The following is a 17,534-nucleotide window of genomic DNA, read 5'->3' on the forward strand; positions in this document are numbered from 1 at the left end:
TTAACTCAAACCTTTCAAAGCTCAAATACCCATCTTCAACCTGAACCCCAAATCTCAAAAACCCAGTCAAGCTCTACCTCCATATCGCTGGAAACACCCCAATAACCAAATTGGTCTTCTCCAATAAACTCACTTCTTACTCTTTCATCAAGTCCTCTCAGATTTCAGATTGAAGAACAAGGCGATGGTGATGATGAAGAAGAACAAGAAGGTGAAGATTCTTGGTGGGTTTTGAAAGTTGGGTCCAAGATTAGAGTCAGGGTCAGTTGAAGACTTTTTGAGACCAGCGTTGTGTTGATTTTGTGGCTAATGGTGTTTGGGCAATGAAGTTCTTTACCAACGACAATGAGGACTATAAGGGGTTTGTAGCTAAGTTTCAAGACTGTAAGTCTTTTTGTTTGATAACCTTCAAGACTGTTTGTTTGAGAACACGTATGGTACGAGTAGAATGTGGAATGAGAAGAACAAGGTTAAGGTTTACGGAAAGGATTTCTAGTACGAGTTTGCTAATTTTTAAATCTCATGTGTCTCTAACGTGAGTGAACTGTTAGTTTTTTAACATGTTTGTACACCAAACTAACAGAAGTATTGATTTGGCAGCTGTGTATAGTTTATGAAATAAATTGGCCAATAAAAAAGTTAAAGGAATATTTTGGCCGGTAGTTGAAAGTTCAAGGGGTGTATAAGTATTTTCTCACAAAAGATATTACATTCTATATGGACAAAACCCTCCATCATTTGTGGATCCAGTTCGTCACTATTTAAAGGGTAGGATTTAAATGAAATATATCAAGGATTTAAAGGGTGGGGTCTATTTTTTGGTTCCTTTGATACCCTGGATTTTTTATGATTATTATAGTTAGATTTTGATGGAATGATGTAGATTAAATGACTTCTATGTTGGTTCTTGAAGATTTCCTGGTCAATTTGAGTTCAAAGTAATAATGTACGATATAAAATAGGGACTTATTCCACATATTTTATAGAATTTAATCTCTAAGTTAAATAGGCAAAGTCCTAAGAAACAAAGCATCCAATATCACAATTTAGAAAGAAGAAATGCAAAGTAAAAAAATCACTGCTTCCGCAACAAGGCAAACGACATAGAATTCTAACCTTTTCTACATTTTAACATTGCGCCATCCCATTGATAGCTAAAGGTGCAAAGACACCTCCTCTTCCCATCTCTTGCGGATTTGCAAGTCGAATGTGACCAATCATTGCAATTTGCAGATGAATTACAAATAGGTTCCAGTGGTGGCTCCCAAGCAATCTCAACCTCATCTGTAACTTCAGATGAAAGTTCAGAACTAAAGTTTCTTGGATTACTTAAATCAAATGGCAATGAATGGTTGAGCAGCAAATTTCCTTTGTCATTAACTTGGATTAAAAAGGTTCGTGTATCTGGATCAATACTACTGACTCGATATGTGCCACTTGGTGCCATGAAACTAACCTGGCGTGAGGTAGTATTGCAGTTGAAACTGAAGTAATTAAGATCACCACAACTTGGTCCAGTGCTCAATGGATAGGGGATCGTGTTTATGCCACAAGGCTCACAACTTTGTACAGTCGATTCTACAAACGTATCAAGTGTCAACAATCATTAAATACATACGAGTTATAATTAGCCCTATTTAACATGATGAACTTCAAAGTTCAAACTTATGACTTGTCTAGCTTTGTAGTACTCCTTTGAGGTTCCTGCATATCAAATCCATAAATGTTTTTTATATGACATGTCAAATCAATCTGTTGACACATTTGACAACCTATCAGCAGATGGGTGAGAGATTAGAGTAGTTTTTATATATTCCGGGAACGGGGAGAATGTTGCTCCCTCTTCTTATTAAATTCATGGTGAGGTCCACCATAAATATAAGAGGAAGAGGTACCATTTCACTATACTCAAGAAATAACTAAGAATTTTTCAAAAGATTATCATATAATGATTAAAGATAATGTTATTGTATTCAATTATCAACTCATCTTGACAAAATTTAGGTAGAAACAAGCTTTTGTAAAATTCATTATAAAGGTTGTTTTGTAGTCAGTACTACCATCATTATTTCTTCAGAACATCCACAGAGTGTGGCTGTCTCTTTAACAATTTGTCATTAGGCAACGCCCGAAAAATAGTTTTCTAACTTTCTTTTATGGGGGAAATTTTTTTTTTTTTCTCTTTTAGTTTGGTCTACTTCACAATTCTTTCTCTAAACTTTAAAATCAATCAAGTTCTCCCAAAATTTTTGGAAATAAGCAAATATCCTCTATTGTTACTTTCTCACTTAAACCCTAACAAAGTCTTTTGATTCCTAAAAAGACAAAGTTTAGCTACAACTTCACTCAATATTATTTTTTATTGGATGTGAATGTTCGCAAATCCACTATTGGATTACATTTCTTCTTATATCCTTCATGCTTGCAAAATTTACTAAAGAGCTATGTCAACAATCAAGTGTTTAAATTTTTAGTTTTTGTACTCTAAAATTATGAATAAAAAATAAGCTTAGGATTGAATAGTAAATAAAATTTGATTAACACAAAATTTTAGTTGTGTTAAAAATATTTTAAAAAAAACATGTAATTTTAATCCAATGGTTAGATTTTCAAAATTAAGGGCAAAGTTTGGCTATCAACTTGGTTTTAACTTAAGTCTACTACTTCACTTAATATATTTTTTGGATGTGAATTTGGTACATCCATTATTGGAATATATTTTCTTTTAATATTCTCCATGCAAACAAATTTTTTTAGAAGATTAAAGATTAATATTCATGTCATCAATTAATTGTTTAAATTGCAAGTTTTTTACTCATGGTTTAAGAGTATAAAAAACATGCAATTCAATTATTACATTTTCAAAATATATAGTTATATTAATTTTTTTTAATGGAACTTGTGGGGCCAGAGAATTTGTGATCCCGACCCACTTTCCATTATGGCCTAAGGCCCACGCCGAGAAGAGGTGTTGCTGAGGACATGCAACGAAAATCCAAGTGGCTTAGAGATATAGCCGACGACGATCCTGTCCTCGGCGTCCCAAAACCTCAAAGGAAGAGACGGCACGCCATCAAAGGCGGCCCTCAGAGCGCTCCTAGAAGAAAGGGCGAGTACATTGTAGGAGTAGTTCAAGGAAAACTGTTACCTCCGCATTGAATGCGCCAACAAACGCCCTGTCCGCCTTAATGGGTAAGGGACCCCTGAACAGTATGGCGACAGAGAACAAAGGAAAGATTGTCATTACTGTAATTAAGTACTTTGCGCTTGACAGAGTCATGCTCTTCAGCTTTTACAACCACCCTCAACTACTTTGGGTATGGGCTGATAAGACTAGTATCAGCCCTCTAAAGCTAAACCTACACGTGGATGTTCGAGAGAGGAAAAAAGCTAATATAAAAGGAGGAGGAAGCACGCCAAAAGAGGATGGTCTCTAGGGCCATTGAAATCTAGCGTAAAAAGAATAATAAAAACATTAAGCTCCTCGGACGAGGTCCAAGGACCGGAGCCACTCAGGCCATGCCGAGGAGAGAGTCTACTTGGATACGCTCAGCTCACCCTTGTGTAATCATCATGAACACCATGATTAACAACCATCCGTTCACCAAGGCCTAGCCTTTTCGCCCACTCTCTACAAATTTATTATTTGGGCCTTTAACGTTCGAACCCAATACCAATTTGGGATCGTTACAAATTGAGTCCTTACAATTGGCGTCGTCTGTGGGAAGGCTTGTGGGTTGGCACAGGCGGTGGTTAGTCATGGTGGGATCAAGCCCTTGCCAACAAGGGTCCCTCAAGAGAAATAGTTTTGGCAGTGGTGCAAGCTATGCGAAAGCTTCTCCATCATTTCCAGCAGCACGAGGTTGTTGCTCTAACTCAGCTCCCACTTAGGGCTACACTTCGAAGCGCCAATGGCACGGGCAGTCCTAGGGGCTTCTAACATCAAGTTTATGCCCCACACACATGCCAAGGGGCTAATCCTCGCAGGTCCAGTAGCCCGATTCATTGAATTCCCAAAAGTGTTGGACAAAACTAAGGTCTTGCATGGTTCTCGGACTCAAACCTGTGGGGAAACCAACTACTTTAAGAAAATATAAGTTTTGGACAGAACCAAGGTCTTGCATGGTCCTCGAACTCAAACCTATGGGGAAACCAACTACTTTAAGAAAATATAAGTTTTGGACAGAATCAAGGTTTTGCATGGTCTTCGGACTCAAACCTATGGCGAAACCAACTACTTTAAGAAAATATAAATTTTGGACAGAACCAAGGTCTTGCATAGTTCTCGGACTCAAACCTATGGGGAAACCAACTACTTTAAGAAAATATAAGTTTTGGACAGAACCAAGGTCTTGCATGGTCCTCGGACTCAAATCTATGGGGAAACCAACTACTTTAAGAAAATCTGAGTTTTGAACAGAATTAAGGTCTTGCATGGTCCTCGGACTCAAATCTATGGGAAAACCAACTACTTTAAGAAAATCTGAGTTTTGAACAGAACCAAGGTCTTGCATGGTTCTCGGACTCAAACCTATGGGAAAGCTAGGTACTCCAAGAAAATCTAAGTATCAGGTCTGGCCTAACAACACACATGGCACCTTGGATGATGCCTTTAGTTCCCCAGAAGTATGTTCAGATACAAGGTCAACGCCCCATGGGTGCGGGTAAGTTAGAATTCCGGGATGTGATCCTGAATATATCATATGCACAACCATTCATACATGTTAAGATAACTAGTTCAAAAATCATGAGATTCGCAACAATAATAAATATCGGCAAGGGCAACAAACATGTAATTTAAAGGAAAAAGGAAGAAAAGAATTTCATACATATGGTCAAAGAGTTTAATTACAAGCAAACTCTAAAGTCCTCAAAATAAAAGGGAAATTAATTAACAGTTAAACTAGAAACAAATACAAAAGTTGGCCAGGGCTTCTACTTCTTCAATTTCGTTTTGGCCACATCTTGGGAAGGCTGAGCAGGATTAGCTTCGGGGTCCTGGAAGACATCCCCTTCCTGGGAAGGCTGAGCAGCATTAACCTCGGTGCCCTTGGAGACATCAGCAAGGGGAATGGCCTGAAGGGGCTGAGCAAAGATGGCTGGCTCCTCGGCACCAGAGATCTGAGCACTGACTGTAGACTTGGCAGCCTCTTGAGGCATCTCAGGATTCAGACCTCCAGGTGCTTCTATGGCCTCATGAGGCTCTCCTCCCTCAGTCGACTCGCGAGGAATGGCAATGATCTGAGCAGCTTTTGACTGAACAGCCTCAGCCTCCTGTGGAACGCTCATAGTCTTGGAGCTGGCAGAGGCGGTCTCACGGATGGCTAGAGGATAAAATACGTTCTCCGCCTTCCACAAGTCGGACGAAACCTCCACGCCAGCTCGTTTGAGGGCCTCATCCCAAACCTGGAAGTAGTATAGCCTGCATACTCCAGGGATTTGAGCTTTAAAGAGGGCCTGGGTTTCAGCCACCCCCGCCTCGTAGCCCTTCTCCTCGGCCTTGTCCTTAGCAGTTTCGGCCTCAGTCCTGGCAAACTCAGCCTCTGTCTTGGCCCTCACGGCTTCATCCTTGGCAAATTCTGCCATCCCTTAGCATTGTCTGCCTCGATCAGTTTCTTCTTTAAATCACTGATCTACTCCTTGGCAATCTCTAATTGCTCCTCGGCAGCAAGTAAGCGCCTCGTCTGTTCCTTGGCCTGTTTTTGGGCACTAGTCAAACCTGCATCGGCACTATCCTTGGCTCTGGTAGCCTCCTTTAAGTCCTCCCTGGCCTTCACGAGGTCAGCCTTGGAAGTTTTAAGGGTTCGCGCAGCATCTATATGTTTATTGCGCTCAAGCTCTGCGGTCTTACTCTGCCCCTTAACTTCTTCCTCCATCCTATAGGTAACTTGGATAGCCTGCCAATTGAGACAAACACATTATGAACGAGAATCTAGGAGCAAAAATCGATGGAGTTATAGGTTTTAGGAGCCTTACCATACCCAGGTACCTCTTCATGCTGAGGGCAACCTCCTGCATCCTCATATTCTTCAACTCTCCCATATTAGTGGGAAGCAGCAGGGCCCTCTCTAGTGCGTCGGCTACATAACCGCTTTCGCCGTCTCCATGGTTCCTTATGGATGCATCTTCCAGCAATGGCTCCCCGTGGAGCATTGGGGCAGGAAGCCAAGCACTCGGCGCGGATTGGGCATTGACCCCTTTCCCCTGGCCTTGATGCCCGATCTTTAACTACTTTTTAGCTCGCAGGGCTTCGTCCCCCTCCTAAGAGGATTGGGATTTCCCCCCATCCATTGGTTCCTTACTCTTGGGACTCCTCTTTTTCTTTGGGTCAATGGGTTCAGGCCGAGGAGGCAGAGCTGATTGAGGAGGAGCAGGAAGTTTCGGGCATGGAGATTGTTGCTGCGACTTGGAAGAGGAAGACCTGGTCTAGACAGGCTGGGGTTGGGGTGGGGGAGTTGGAACACTGGATTGCGGCTTTCCCTGTGCACCATTCCCCGGCTGACCCTCAATGAAGTCGAATAAGCTGGTCGGGGGCTTTCTCTTAAGACCCATCTTGGCTCGAGAGGATGTTCCCACTGACAACAATTCCACTTCGGACAAGTCAGGGTCACCCAGATCACCAGGAGGATCCTCGGATGGGTTAGCTTGGTCAAATACTCCAAATCCCTCTTCAGACAGACCCAAATCACCTTCGTCCTCCGCTGCTTGGTGAGACGAGGAAGAGCCCGCCAACGAGATGCCCTCCGGGATAGGAGATCCTTCAGATATCAAAAACTCGTGCTCGACTACAGTGATTTTCGGAAGCCAAGGATTGTTAGCGCTAATCACGTGCTTTGGGACGGCAAATGACTTCTAGATGGGATTGTACCCTAAGATTTTGTGAGCGACTCTGACTTGACCATCTTCGTCATTTACAAAAACCGCCGTTTGAAGAACAGTCTCCAAATCCACCCGGTTGACCAGATGAAAGTGTCGGTGAAAAGTGTGTGGATCTGCAAAAAAAGGCATGTACATGGTTAGTAACCGAACCACACAAAATTAAGACGGCGCAAAGGATTGGCACATTCCTACTCTCTACACCCCACCTGGTTCTCCCTCCACAATTGGGCAAGGAATGCCATCGTGCCATTCCCTAGATACAATAAGAAAGTCCTTATTCAACCTTTTGTTGGACTCGGGGAGGCACGTGATTAGCCAAACCTTATCGTCTCTCGCCTTCATGTAGTAGGATTTGCCCCTTAAATTTTGGAGATTGTAGCACCAATTTACGTCATGATGGGTTAGTCTTAGTCCCATTTTTTTGTTTAAGGCATCCATACAACCCAAAATCCTAAACATATTGGCAGCGCACTGGGTGGGAGCTAATTGGAAATGCCTAAGGTAATTCCTCATTACCGGCCCCATGAGGATTCTCATACCCCCCTCTACGAAGGCGAGAAGGGGAATTACCACCTCGCCCGTCCTTCTCTTAAGATGCCACTCCCCCTTCTTGCAGTGCCTCAAACTTACGTTGGGGGGAATCCTATAGTCGGTGATGAACTTTTCCATCGCCTCTTCGGTCTCAACCAAAATTTTCAATTTAACCATTTCTAGGAACCACTAAACAAACTCAGAGGGTGACGGGAGAAGGAGAGGAACAAGAGAAAAAGAAACCCAGAAAAGAAAAAGTACGAGTTAGTGAAGGCAGAGAACTTACAGAAAAGAGGAAAGGTTCCTCGACAGGCTTTTTGTGCTAGAGATAGACTTGAATTTGGATGAAAGTTTGACTGAACCCAGGATATGTGCGCTAGAACTCTTAAGTGCAAAAGAAAAGAGACAAATCAGTTCCAAAAATTATTTATACCTCCCATCGAAAGTAATTGCACGAATTTTCCCGCCTATAAAGGTAAGGAAATCTCCATTGTTAGATCACCATCGCGCCGTTGAACGTGGGAAGCACAGAGCCGCCCGCATTTAATGAGGACACGTTTCACCTTCCAAGGCTTCAAGAACGTGTCTCGGGCAGACGAAGAGTCTCTGGAACTGATAGATGACAAATATTGACAAGCTTTGACAGAGGCCTGATGTCATCAAAACCCTCCTCTCCATTTGAGGATCCGGACATCAGGATTTTGAAGGGTTATTGGGGGGCCAGAGAATTTATGGTCCCGGCCCACTTTCCATTAGGGCCCAAGGCCCGCATCGAGGAGAGTAGTTGCTGATGACAAGCAGCGAAAATCCAAATTGCCTAGAGATGCAGCCGAGGATGACCCTGTCCTCGGCATCCCGAGGCCTAAAAGGGAAGAACGACATGTCATCAAAGGCAGCCTCCAAAGCGCTCTCATAAGAAAAGGCGAGTAGAATGAGACTCGCACGGGGGTACATTGTGGAAGTGGTTCAAGGAAAAGACGTCATCTTTGCATTGAATACGCCAACAAACGTCCTGGCCACATTGATGGGAAAAGACCTCTGAACAGTGTGGCTTCGATTATTGCTACTAACAAAAAATGGGGGGAGGCAGCCGATGGGACAGGTACTCGAGTAGTTACTTGCTTGATCGACAGATGGAAGGTCAGGATCAACTGAGAAGGACTATATAATGTAAGGGTTCATGCTCCAAAAAGAGGGGTCTCCCATGCCATTGAATCCTAAAAAAAGGAGAATAATAAGAACACGAAACTCCTCGGACGAGGTCTAAGGACCGGAGCCGTTCAGGTCGTACCGGGGAAAAAGTCTTATTAGATATGTTAGGTTCATCCTCGTGCGATTACCATGAATTCCATGACTAACCACCGTCCGGTAACCAAAACCAAGTCTTTCAAACCACTCTCTACAAATTTTATTGTTTGGGCTTTTAACGTACGAACCTAAGACCAGATTGGGGTCGTTACAAATTGAGTCCTTACAATTCCATTATGTAATTTCTAAATGACAAAGTTTGATTACAAATTTGGTTGCAGCCAATTACTACAACTCTATTTAGTATCTTTTTATTGTTTATGAATTTTGAAAAATATACCGCTGGTTAACATTTTCTTCTTGTATCCTCCATACTCATAAAATTTCTAGAAAATCAAAGATTGATAATTATACTAAAAATTAAATGTTAAGTTTTAAGTTTTTTTGTCTAAAATTATGCATAAAAAATAAATTTATGGATTGAATAGTAAATAACATCTGATTAGTACAAAATTTGACATGCATGCGTGTTAAGAACATAAAGAGCATGCAATTCAATGAGTAAGATTTTCAAAATATGTAATCATGTTAATTTTTTTTTTTATTGAATGTTGTACTCATTGGCTTATGACTACAGTCAAGTTTGTAGTTGAACTTTATCTATATCTAAAATACACCAATCTATATAATATATAAAATTCAAAATGTAGTATTTAATGTTGCTAGACTCCTATTACGCCAATTCATTTGCCACATAATCATTTTTTTCTTATTTATTTTTTACTCCTAATTTTGTTAACAATATTATATATAAGAATAGATTGATTTTACACATTCATCTTGGGATGGTTTTAACTTTATATATAATTTTTTATTTATTTTATATATTCACCTACTTTAATTTAGATGTTCATAACTTTCTCCAAAAAAGTAAAAAAGATGTTCATAACTAAAAAATGAAAGTAATGAAGAATCAAGATCAAAAAATTATCTATACATATCTATACTATATAAAATGGATCCGGATCCTCTCCATTTCCCCTTGAAATGGAGAGGCTCTAGTACACGGACAGGATCACCTTTGCATTATATCAAGGGCAAAAAATGCCCACGTCATAACCTAACCCACTTAACCCAAACCACACTTAACTACACTTAAACTAGAGGCTCTTTAACTCAACCGGACAAACCACAGTTTCTCTCTCACCAAACCCATCTGAACATTTCAAATTCAAGCTCTCTTTCTCACTCTCTTCTCCAAGGTTCTCTCTTTCCCCGCCGTCACGGTGCCCCGACTTTTTAACTCAGTTCCTCGCTCACCACACAGATTGAAATCCCTAACCCACGAACTCAGCTCCTTGCTCTCATGGATTCAAGCTCGATCCCTCACCCACGAACTTAGCTCCTCGCTCACCTCACACTACGGGTTTCCTCTATCTCTCACACGGCCTCTCACATTCACACACACAACCCCGCCAGTGCCGACGAGCAGAGCCGAGCCCAGCGCCGACGTGTCGAGTCTAGCCCAGCCCAGCCCAGCGACGACGCCAATGAGGCTGAGCCCAGCCATCGACTCCTCTCCTCCCATACCCATCGGCTCTCTCTCCCTCACCACAAGATCCTTTCTCCCTCTTTCCTCTTGCCACCCCCATACCCATTCATTTTTCCTCACCATACCCATACCCATTCTGATTTTGCTTGGTAAGTTATTTATTTGATTTTTTGTTTTGATTATTGTGAAATTTTGGGTTTGGATTTTGATACTTAACATTTAGGTTATTTATTTAATTTTCAGTTTTGATTTTAGCCCAGCATCATCAAATTGCTCCGCTGGAACAGCCACTGCCTCGTAAGTTTCTCTCTCTGTTTTTTTTTTTTTTAATTGATAAGCTCTGTTTGGTTGTTGGAAAAATGAAGGGGAAAAAAAAAAACTATGATACTGCTATATTTTTGATTGACTTGTTGGTGTTGAATTTGGTTTTTTTTTTTTTTTTTTTTTTTTTTTTTTTTTAAAGCTTTTGATTTTAATCTTGGTGGGGTGTTTCAGATTTTTAGGGGATTTATGGATTTTTTTTATCTGAGTTTGTTCTTAAAGCAAAATCGGATTTATGGGTTATATTTTTGATACCACACCCAAGTTTCTTCCTTCTCTTTTAGTGTCTCAGAAACAAAGTTCAACAATCCCAGAAACGTTACAAAATATTTTAACCCACAAAAGAAAAAAGAAAAACACAATCTTCTTGCTAATAAAAACAATGGGTTCCAATTCAGGAACTCTAAAGGAAACGAGAATCACAAATTCACAGCTTAGCTACACAAAAATTTGTCAAAAGCTGTATTGAAATTTGAAGAAAAGGGTTTACTTTATTTTATTTTTTTTACAGAGTGATAGTGAGGAATTATATGAGTAAACGGTTTGATAAATGTGATTTAGGAAATTTTAGTTCCTATAGCATATCAATCAAATGGTGTATGGGAAATGAAAGTAAAATAGGGAAAACTAAAATAAAATGAAAATAGGAAGAGACAGAGACAGAGTCAGAGACAGTGCATTCATGCTTGCTTACTAGATAAAAGGATGAGTGAAGAAATAATTATTGCAAAATACTCCATATGCTTTGCATAAGTTAAGAAAAAAGGCGTGACACATAAAAGAAAGGCATGAGTGATTTTTTAAGCACCTAGTACGATTAGCCTTGTATTATTATGAAAAATAATTACAGGGGAGAAAGTATCATTAGTGTTTTTGCATATACTAGGGAAAACTCTCCTTTTATCTGCCTCATGTTCCAATTTGTTATGTTATCGTAACTTTTCATTTAGTTTGCGTCTCAATCTGATTTTTAATCAATTAAGGGGTAAAGAAAAAGGAAAAATTTGACAATTTTATCTAGTAAGCAAGCATGAATGCACTAATTCACCTTACAAGCTTAGAGCGTTGTCAGCTATAAGGTCAATTATATTGGCTTGAGGATGCATACACTCAGATGTAAGATATTGTGAATGTTCAATTTGGCTTTCAATCTGTTGTCAACTATTTTCTTTCTTTTACCCCCTTAAAACATGGTATTGGGTTGTGAGCAATCATCAAAATACAAGCTCTTTGTTTTACTTAATTATTATAGCTCACCAGTTGGAAATAATGGGGAAGTTTATAATATGCAGGATTGGCATTTTTTGGATATTGCATGTAGGTTTCATCAATCTTTGGTATACTTTCTGCGTTATTTTGAATCATCAATTACTTGAGGAGAAAGACTGTCAAAGTGTCAGGTATTCTATGGGACTGCATTTCATGTGTCGTGAAACTTCAGATTCTAGAGTTTTGATATCAAAAGGACTTATATAATGAAGAGACATCATACCAGGAAAGGGTGGGGCAAGTTGAATATCATGAGAAAAGTCAAAGTGATCAAGCTGTGAGTCTTTGACTAAAATTTGCAGACTATGGCGGGAATGTGTAATCAAGAAGTAGGAGATACTTGTAGTGCAGAATTATCATTATATTATGACCTTTGTAATCAAGTGTATATTTCAATAGAACTCTTGTTACATATGTCTATGTTTCTATCTCTTTTTTTCTTTTTTTGAAAGTGGGCTTGATTTTCATTAAAACCAGAAAGAGAGTTACAATCAAACAAGGATCTGCAGAAGTAGAACCAAAAAGACTAAGCACTACAATACACCTGATTGGATTAACAAAGAAATAAAAGGAGTAACATCCTTCCATAGTTGGGAGCTTTCTGTCCTGCGAGGATGTTGGGCTAACTCGTGTGCACCTTGATTGAAGTCTCTACATATGTTTCTATCTCTTATACTATTACTCTACAAGATATGGAATTACCCTTACGAAGAAATGAAAAATTTGCCGAAATATAGAGTTAAAAATGGCCCAGCCATCCTCAAACGATACTACTAAGAAATTACACAGAAAATAGAAATTCATTAAACGTATTTTCATAATGTTAATAATATATCACATATATGATCACTGTTCAACTAAACAAATATTCAAACATGCACACACAAAACCAACATCTTTAAGTATCTTCTAAGCTAATTACAAAAAATATCAAAAATTTGCTACAAACTTCGCAAATAAATGTCCAAGTTGCCCTACAAGCTAGATTATATCAAATCTCAATCAATAGTTAAACTGAAAATTAGCGAATTTTGCATTGCTAACTTCAAGATACATTTTTTTTTCAATCAGTCATGGGATACTTCAAAACCTTTTCTTCTAAACAAATGGGCAAAAATTAGTGCATGGAACTTCGCATAAAGCTTGATTTTTTGAACAACACTTGTACCCGTCTTTAGACCTTTTTCAAGGTTAGGCTGCTCCAACTCATTTTCTACAAAAAGAAAAATCAAATGCATAATGTACATCAGAAAGGGAAAAAAATCCACAAAGAAAAATTTCTTAAAAATCCATACCATCAAGTCAAAAGCTCTACATTTTTTTAGCAGATACACTGACAAACTTCAAGTGGTCCAAATACTTAGTCATGAAACTGAACTAACATAAGAACAAAAGCATTATCTTCTATTAAACATACCTTCTATTTGAAAAACTGAACCAACATAAGAACAAAAGCAATATCTTCTATCAAACATACCTTCTATTTGAAAGGGAATTGGGTAAGAAGCTAAGCAAAATTCCAAACACTTTTGTGTAAAAAGAACATGAGTTCAAAAGGCTTGTTCCTACATGCACATTGCATCAAGCCTGAGCCTTGAGGTCCAATAAAAGTTTTTAAAATTATAGTATTTATTGAAACTAACAAAATGAAAAAGGCCATTTAATAATAAAAATTTAGATGACACATATTTCTGCTTTTATATGCAGTAAACCAAATGTTCAATGTTTCAAACCCCCTTCACACAAGCATTTTTACCTATCAACTCAAAAGCCCATTTAATAATGTGATGCATACAAACATTACAAGATCAATTGAAATCATATAAAGTTACAAACATTACAAGATCCACCTCATCTTTGGAGGATCCCCCCAAAAATGTGGACATTAGGTTTGTAAGTTATAAAACCACCATCTTTTAGCTGTTATATATTGTAACATTGATCATGACTGATGTGCCATTTGCCAAATATTGAAGCCACAAAAATAGCCTAAAGAGATTTATCAACCAAGAGGCATGTCTTCACTTTGAGTAAGTTTTCCAAGCATGGTACAATATGTAAAACTTAGGTGAGTCAAGCAATTTTAGCACATAGTTTATAAAAGACTCTCACTGAATGAAGTGAAACGAAAAAAGAAAAAGAAAAAGTCTATTAGAAAAAATGAGCTGTTTTTTCCCAGTGGTACAACCATTAGAAACTTAAATAAATATTTATAAAAGATGATACTTTAGAATTTAAAAAGGAATTAACAATGGTGTTCCAGTGACTTCTTTCAGCTTTGAAATTAATTTTCATTGCAATTCAATAATATAATGAATGGCCAAAATTTTTGTGTAAACTAAAATGTAGGAGTAGAGGAAAAGTTAGAGTTTTCCTTGATCATTAAAGTTTATGCATATTTTAATACCATACTAGAACAACAACAAAAAATCCCAACTAAGAGATCTTGCAGGCTATTGTGATTATTCTTTCATGGAACAGATGTACTCTCCAATTATTCATTCCCACTAACTGGAAGTATTATTGAAATACAATATTCCGCCACCACTTGGCTACACTTTAGTAAGACCCCATGCCATAAACATATGGATTGCATAATTTTTAATTATCTGATAAGCTCTTTCCCATAATTTCTTAAAAGAAAAGTAATACTAGAATTTAATAGATTCTTCAAAATTATAGCAACATAATAAGTCTCTGAATGGATTGACTACTATATGAAATCTAGATCACATAAGTTAAGAATGAAAATTACTTAAAGTACATGTCATCACCAGAAGTATCTACGTGTTATAGATGACAAAATTGCAAGAGATGCAACCTTGCAAATGGTTCCTTTGAATCAGCAGTCTGCAATGTTCCTCTTGAAAGCACAAGAGGCTTAGCATCAACAATTTCTGAATCACTCTGAGATTCTCAATTGTACATAAAAAAAATAAAAAAAATTATCTACATATTACACCACAAAATCCAAACCCAAATTTCACAAAAATCAAAACTGAAAATTAAGTAAATAACCTAAATGTTAAGTATCCAAATCCAAACCCAAAATTTCACAATAATCAAAACAAAAAATCAAATAAATAACTTACCAAGCAAAATCGAAATGGGTATGGGTATGGGTATGGTGAGGAAAAATGAATGGGTATGGGGGTGGCAAGGGGAGAGAGGGAGAAAGGATCTTGTGGTGAGGGAGAGAGAGCCGATGGGTATGGGAGGAGAGGAGTCGATGGCTGGGCTCAGCCTCATTGGCGTCGTCGCTGGGCTGGGCTGGGCTCGACTCGGCACATCGGCGCTGGGCTCAGCTCTGCTCGTCGGCGCTGGCGGGGTTGTGTGTGTGAATGTGATAGGCCGACTGAGAGATAGAGGAAACCCGCAGTGTGAGGTGAGCGAGGAGCTGAGTTCGTGGGTGAGGGATCGAGCTTGAATCCATGAGAGCAAGGAGCTAAGTTCGTGGGTTAGGGATTTCAATCTGTGTGGTGAGTGAGGAACTAAGCGAGGGGCTGAGTTAAAATGTCGGCGCATCGTGACGGCGGGGCGAGAGAGAACCTTGGAGAAGAGAGTGAGAAAGAGAGCTTGAATTTGAAATGTTCAGATGGGTTTGGTGAGAGAGAAGCTGTGGTTTGTCCGGTTGAGTTAAAGAGCCTCTAGTTTAAGTGTAGTTAAGTGTGGTTTGGGTTAAGTGGGTTAAGTTATGACGTGGCACATTTTTGGCCCTTAATATAATGCAAAGGTGATCCTGCTTGTGTACTGAAGCCTCTCCATTTTAAGGGGAAATGGAGAGGATCCGGATCCATATAAAATAGGGTTATGCTAACGAGTGCCTTTAGGACACTTTCTTTAATTGGATTCTTAACCAGTGTTCTAAGGATACTCGTTAATATTTTCCTATAAAATAATGGAAGCTTTGCAATAGAATAGCAGGTGGTTGCAATTTTAAAATCTCAGTAAAAGCGAGCAAACTCATGTGGAAAGGATTCGTACCTATATCAGATATCGCCACACGGATGAAAACGGTACGATAACCATCGGCATACTCTCGAAGATCAACTAGATCTTGCGTCAAAATATAGCAATCATTAGTGTCATTGTCATAGGAACAAGACTTGCAATCGCAGCTTTTAAGACACCTTTTTGCAAGCCGATTCGTCTACGACCGAAACTGTATTTAAGGTATTGTCCCCACTCAACATGTTTACGGGAAAAAACACATCGTTTTCGCCACATAGCATCGAGTTTCTGTCGCACCCATTTGAAAAATCTCCAGAATGCCACTTCTCTGGTGCATTGGGCTTGAACCCCGGCAAACACTTGCACTCCAATTTATTGTTTGGATTGCAAACGCCATAGTTTCCACAATAATTGTTCAAAGCACATTTGTTACCAGGCTTTGCCATTATCAAGGACCAATTCATACCTTGCACACCCCATCTGCAATACTCAAGCTTCCCACTAAAATCCATCACAAACCTTGCACTAAAATCCCTTGAATGATTTCGTAATTTATTATCCATTTCGTCTGAACTAAAGTGATTACAGTAAATAGTATAATCGTTGTAAATGGTCCCGGAACCATCTGGACCTAGATAAAGCCTAAAGCCCCCTATTGCAGGGTCATCACTCATCAGGGCCTCTCCAAGAAGTCAAAACCATGTTTTCATTCACAACCATGCCTGGAAGAAGTGTATCAGTTGTAGTGTTAAAGCTCTCCCACAGAATATTCTTCAGCACTCCATAATCTCCGTAAACCAAGTTTCCAGAATTTGTGAGAGTCACGGTCCGGTCACACGGACATAAGCGTCGAATATTCGTAGACCAATATACCTTTCCAGTCGTATCCAATACCTTGAGCTCGCCATCTTCTGTAAGGTTGAAAACTCCATTGGCATTGATAATTGGTCTATCTCGGTTGGCAACCCATACAACTGTTCGGTTATCCCACTCGTGGTACCATATTCCAGCATATCTTTTGTTGCCAGAGCTTCCAGTAGGACTAAAGAATCCAAATTCAAACTTCCCTCCAGCCGAAACCAGAGTTTCTCCATTGTCGCTAATCCACTCTCCTTGCCTCAATGTGTCTCTAGCTTCGCAAAATGCATAAAAGGAACACAACAGTGGCATGTACAAGATCAATACGGAAGACAGCATGCAGTTAGCAGATCATCTTCTACTATTGGTGCTTGTTCTTATTTTTTCTTTTCTTTTACGGACCATAATGATTAAGAATAAGAATATACCAACTGCACTTTGGGCGTTTCGCACATTGGATTATAATTTATAAGTTATAAAGCATCCTGTAGAGCCTAGGCCTAAGGTGCCGTTTGTCCTAAAAATTGCCTAAACAAAAGTCCTCTCTAAATTTTAAAATAGTAATTGATTTTTTAAATGAAAAAAATATAGGTTGGTTTTGCCATTTTTTTTTTTTTTTTTCTCTAATACCTCCAAGAAGACCCAAAATATTGAGCCAATAATAAAAATTCAACACAATTGAAAATATAACCTATTTTACCCCAAAAAAAAATTTATTATGAGTGTACCAAATAATTATTGACAAAATTTTCTTAACAACTTGTGAAAAAAAACTTAATTAAAAATTTTAAATCTCAAAAAACTTGAAGAACAGTTTCAAAATATAAAAAATGTATTTAATATAGAAAATTGAATAAATTGAATTTAATTGATATTTAAATATTAAAACAGCCCACTAAATAATAATTTAATTGAATTTATTGAG

At 38.7% G+C, this 17,534-nt stretch overlaps 2 long non-coding RNA genes and 1 pseudogene across 2 annotated transcripts; 1 reads left to right on the top strand and 2 right to left on the bottom strand.

Moving 5' to 3' along the window:
• LOC115991222 overlaps window positions 1–16,922 on the bottom strand; it is a 29,958-nt pseudogene extending 13,036 nt beyond the window's left edge.
• On the top strand, window positions 10,342–12,152 carry LOC115991702. The gene is made up of 3 exons (XR_004092293.1): window positions 10,342–10,359; window positions 10,454–10,507; window positions 11,824–12,152. It is a non-coding gene; the product is annotated as an uncharacterized LOC115991702 (long non-coding RNA).
• Window positions 12,953–15,080, bottom strand: LOC115991703. Its single transcript, XR_004092294.1, has 3 exons — window positions 14,893–15,080; window positions 14,622–14,707; window positions 12,953–13,013 (listed from the first exon to the last, which is right to left on the bottom strand). It is a non-coding gene; the product is annotated as an uncharacterized LOC115991703 (long non-coding RNA).
• Window positions 16,923–17,534: the final 612 nt, after the last annotated feature.

Source organism: Quercus lobata, chromosome 5 (genome assembly GCF_001633185.2).
Source record: "Quercus lobata isolate SW786 chromosome 5, ValleyOak3.0 Primary Assembly, whole genome shotgun sequence".
NCBI classification, from domain to species: Eukaryota; Viridiplantae; Streptophyta; class Magnoliopsida; order Fagales; family Fagaceae; genus Quercus; species Quercus lobata.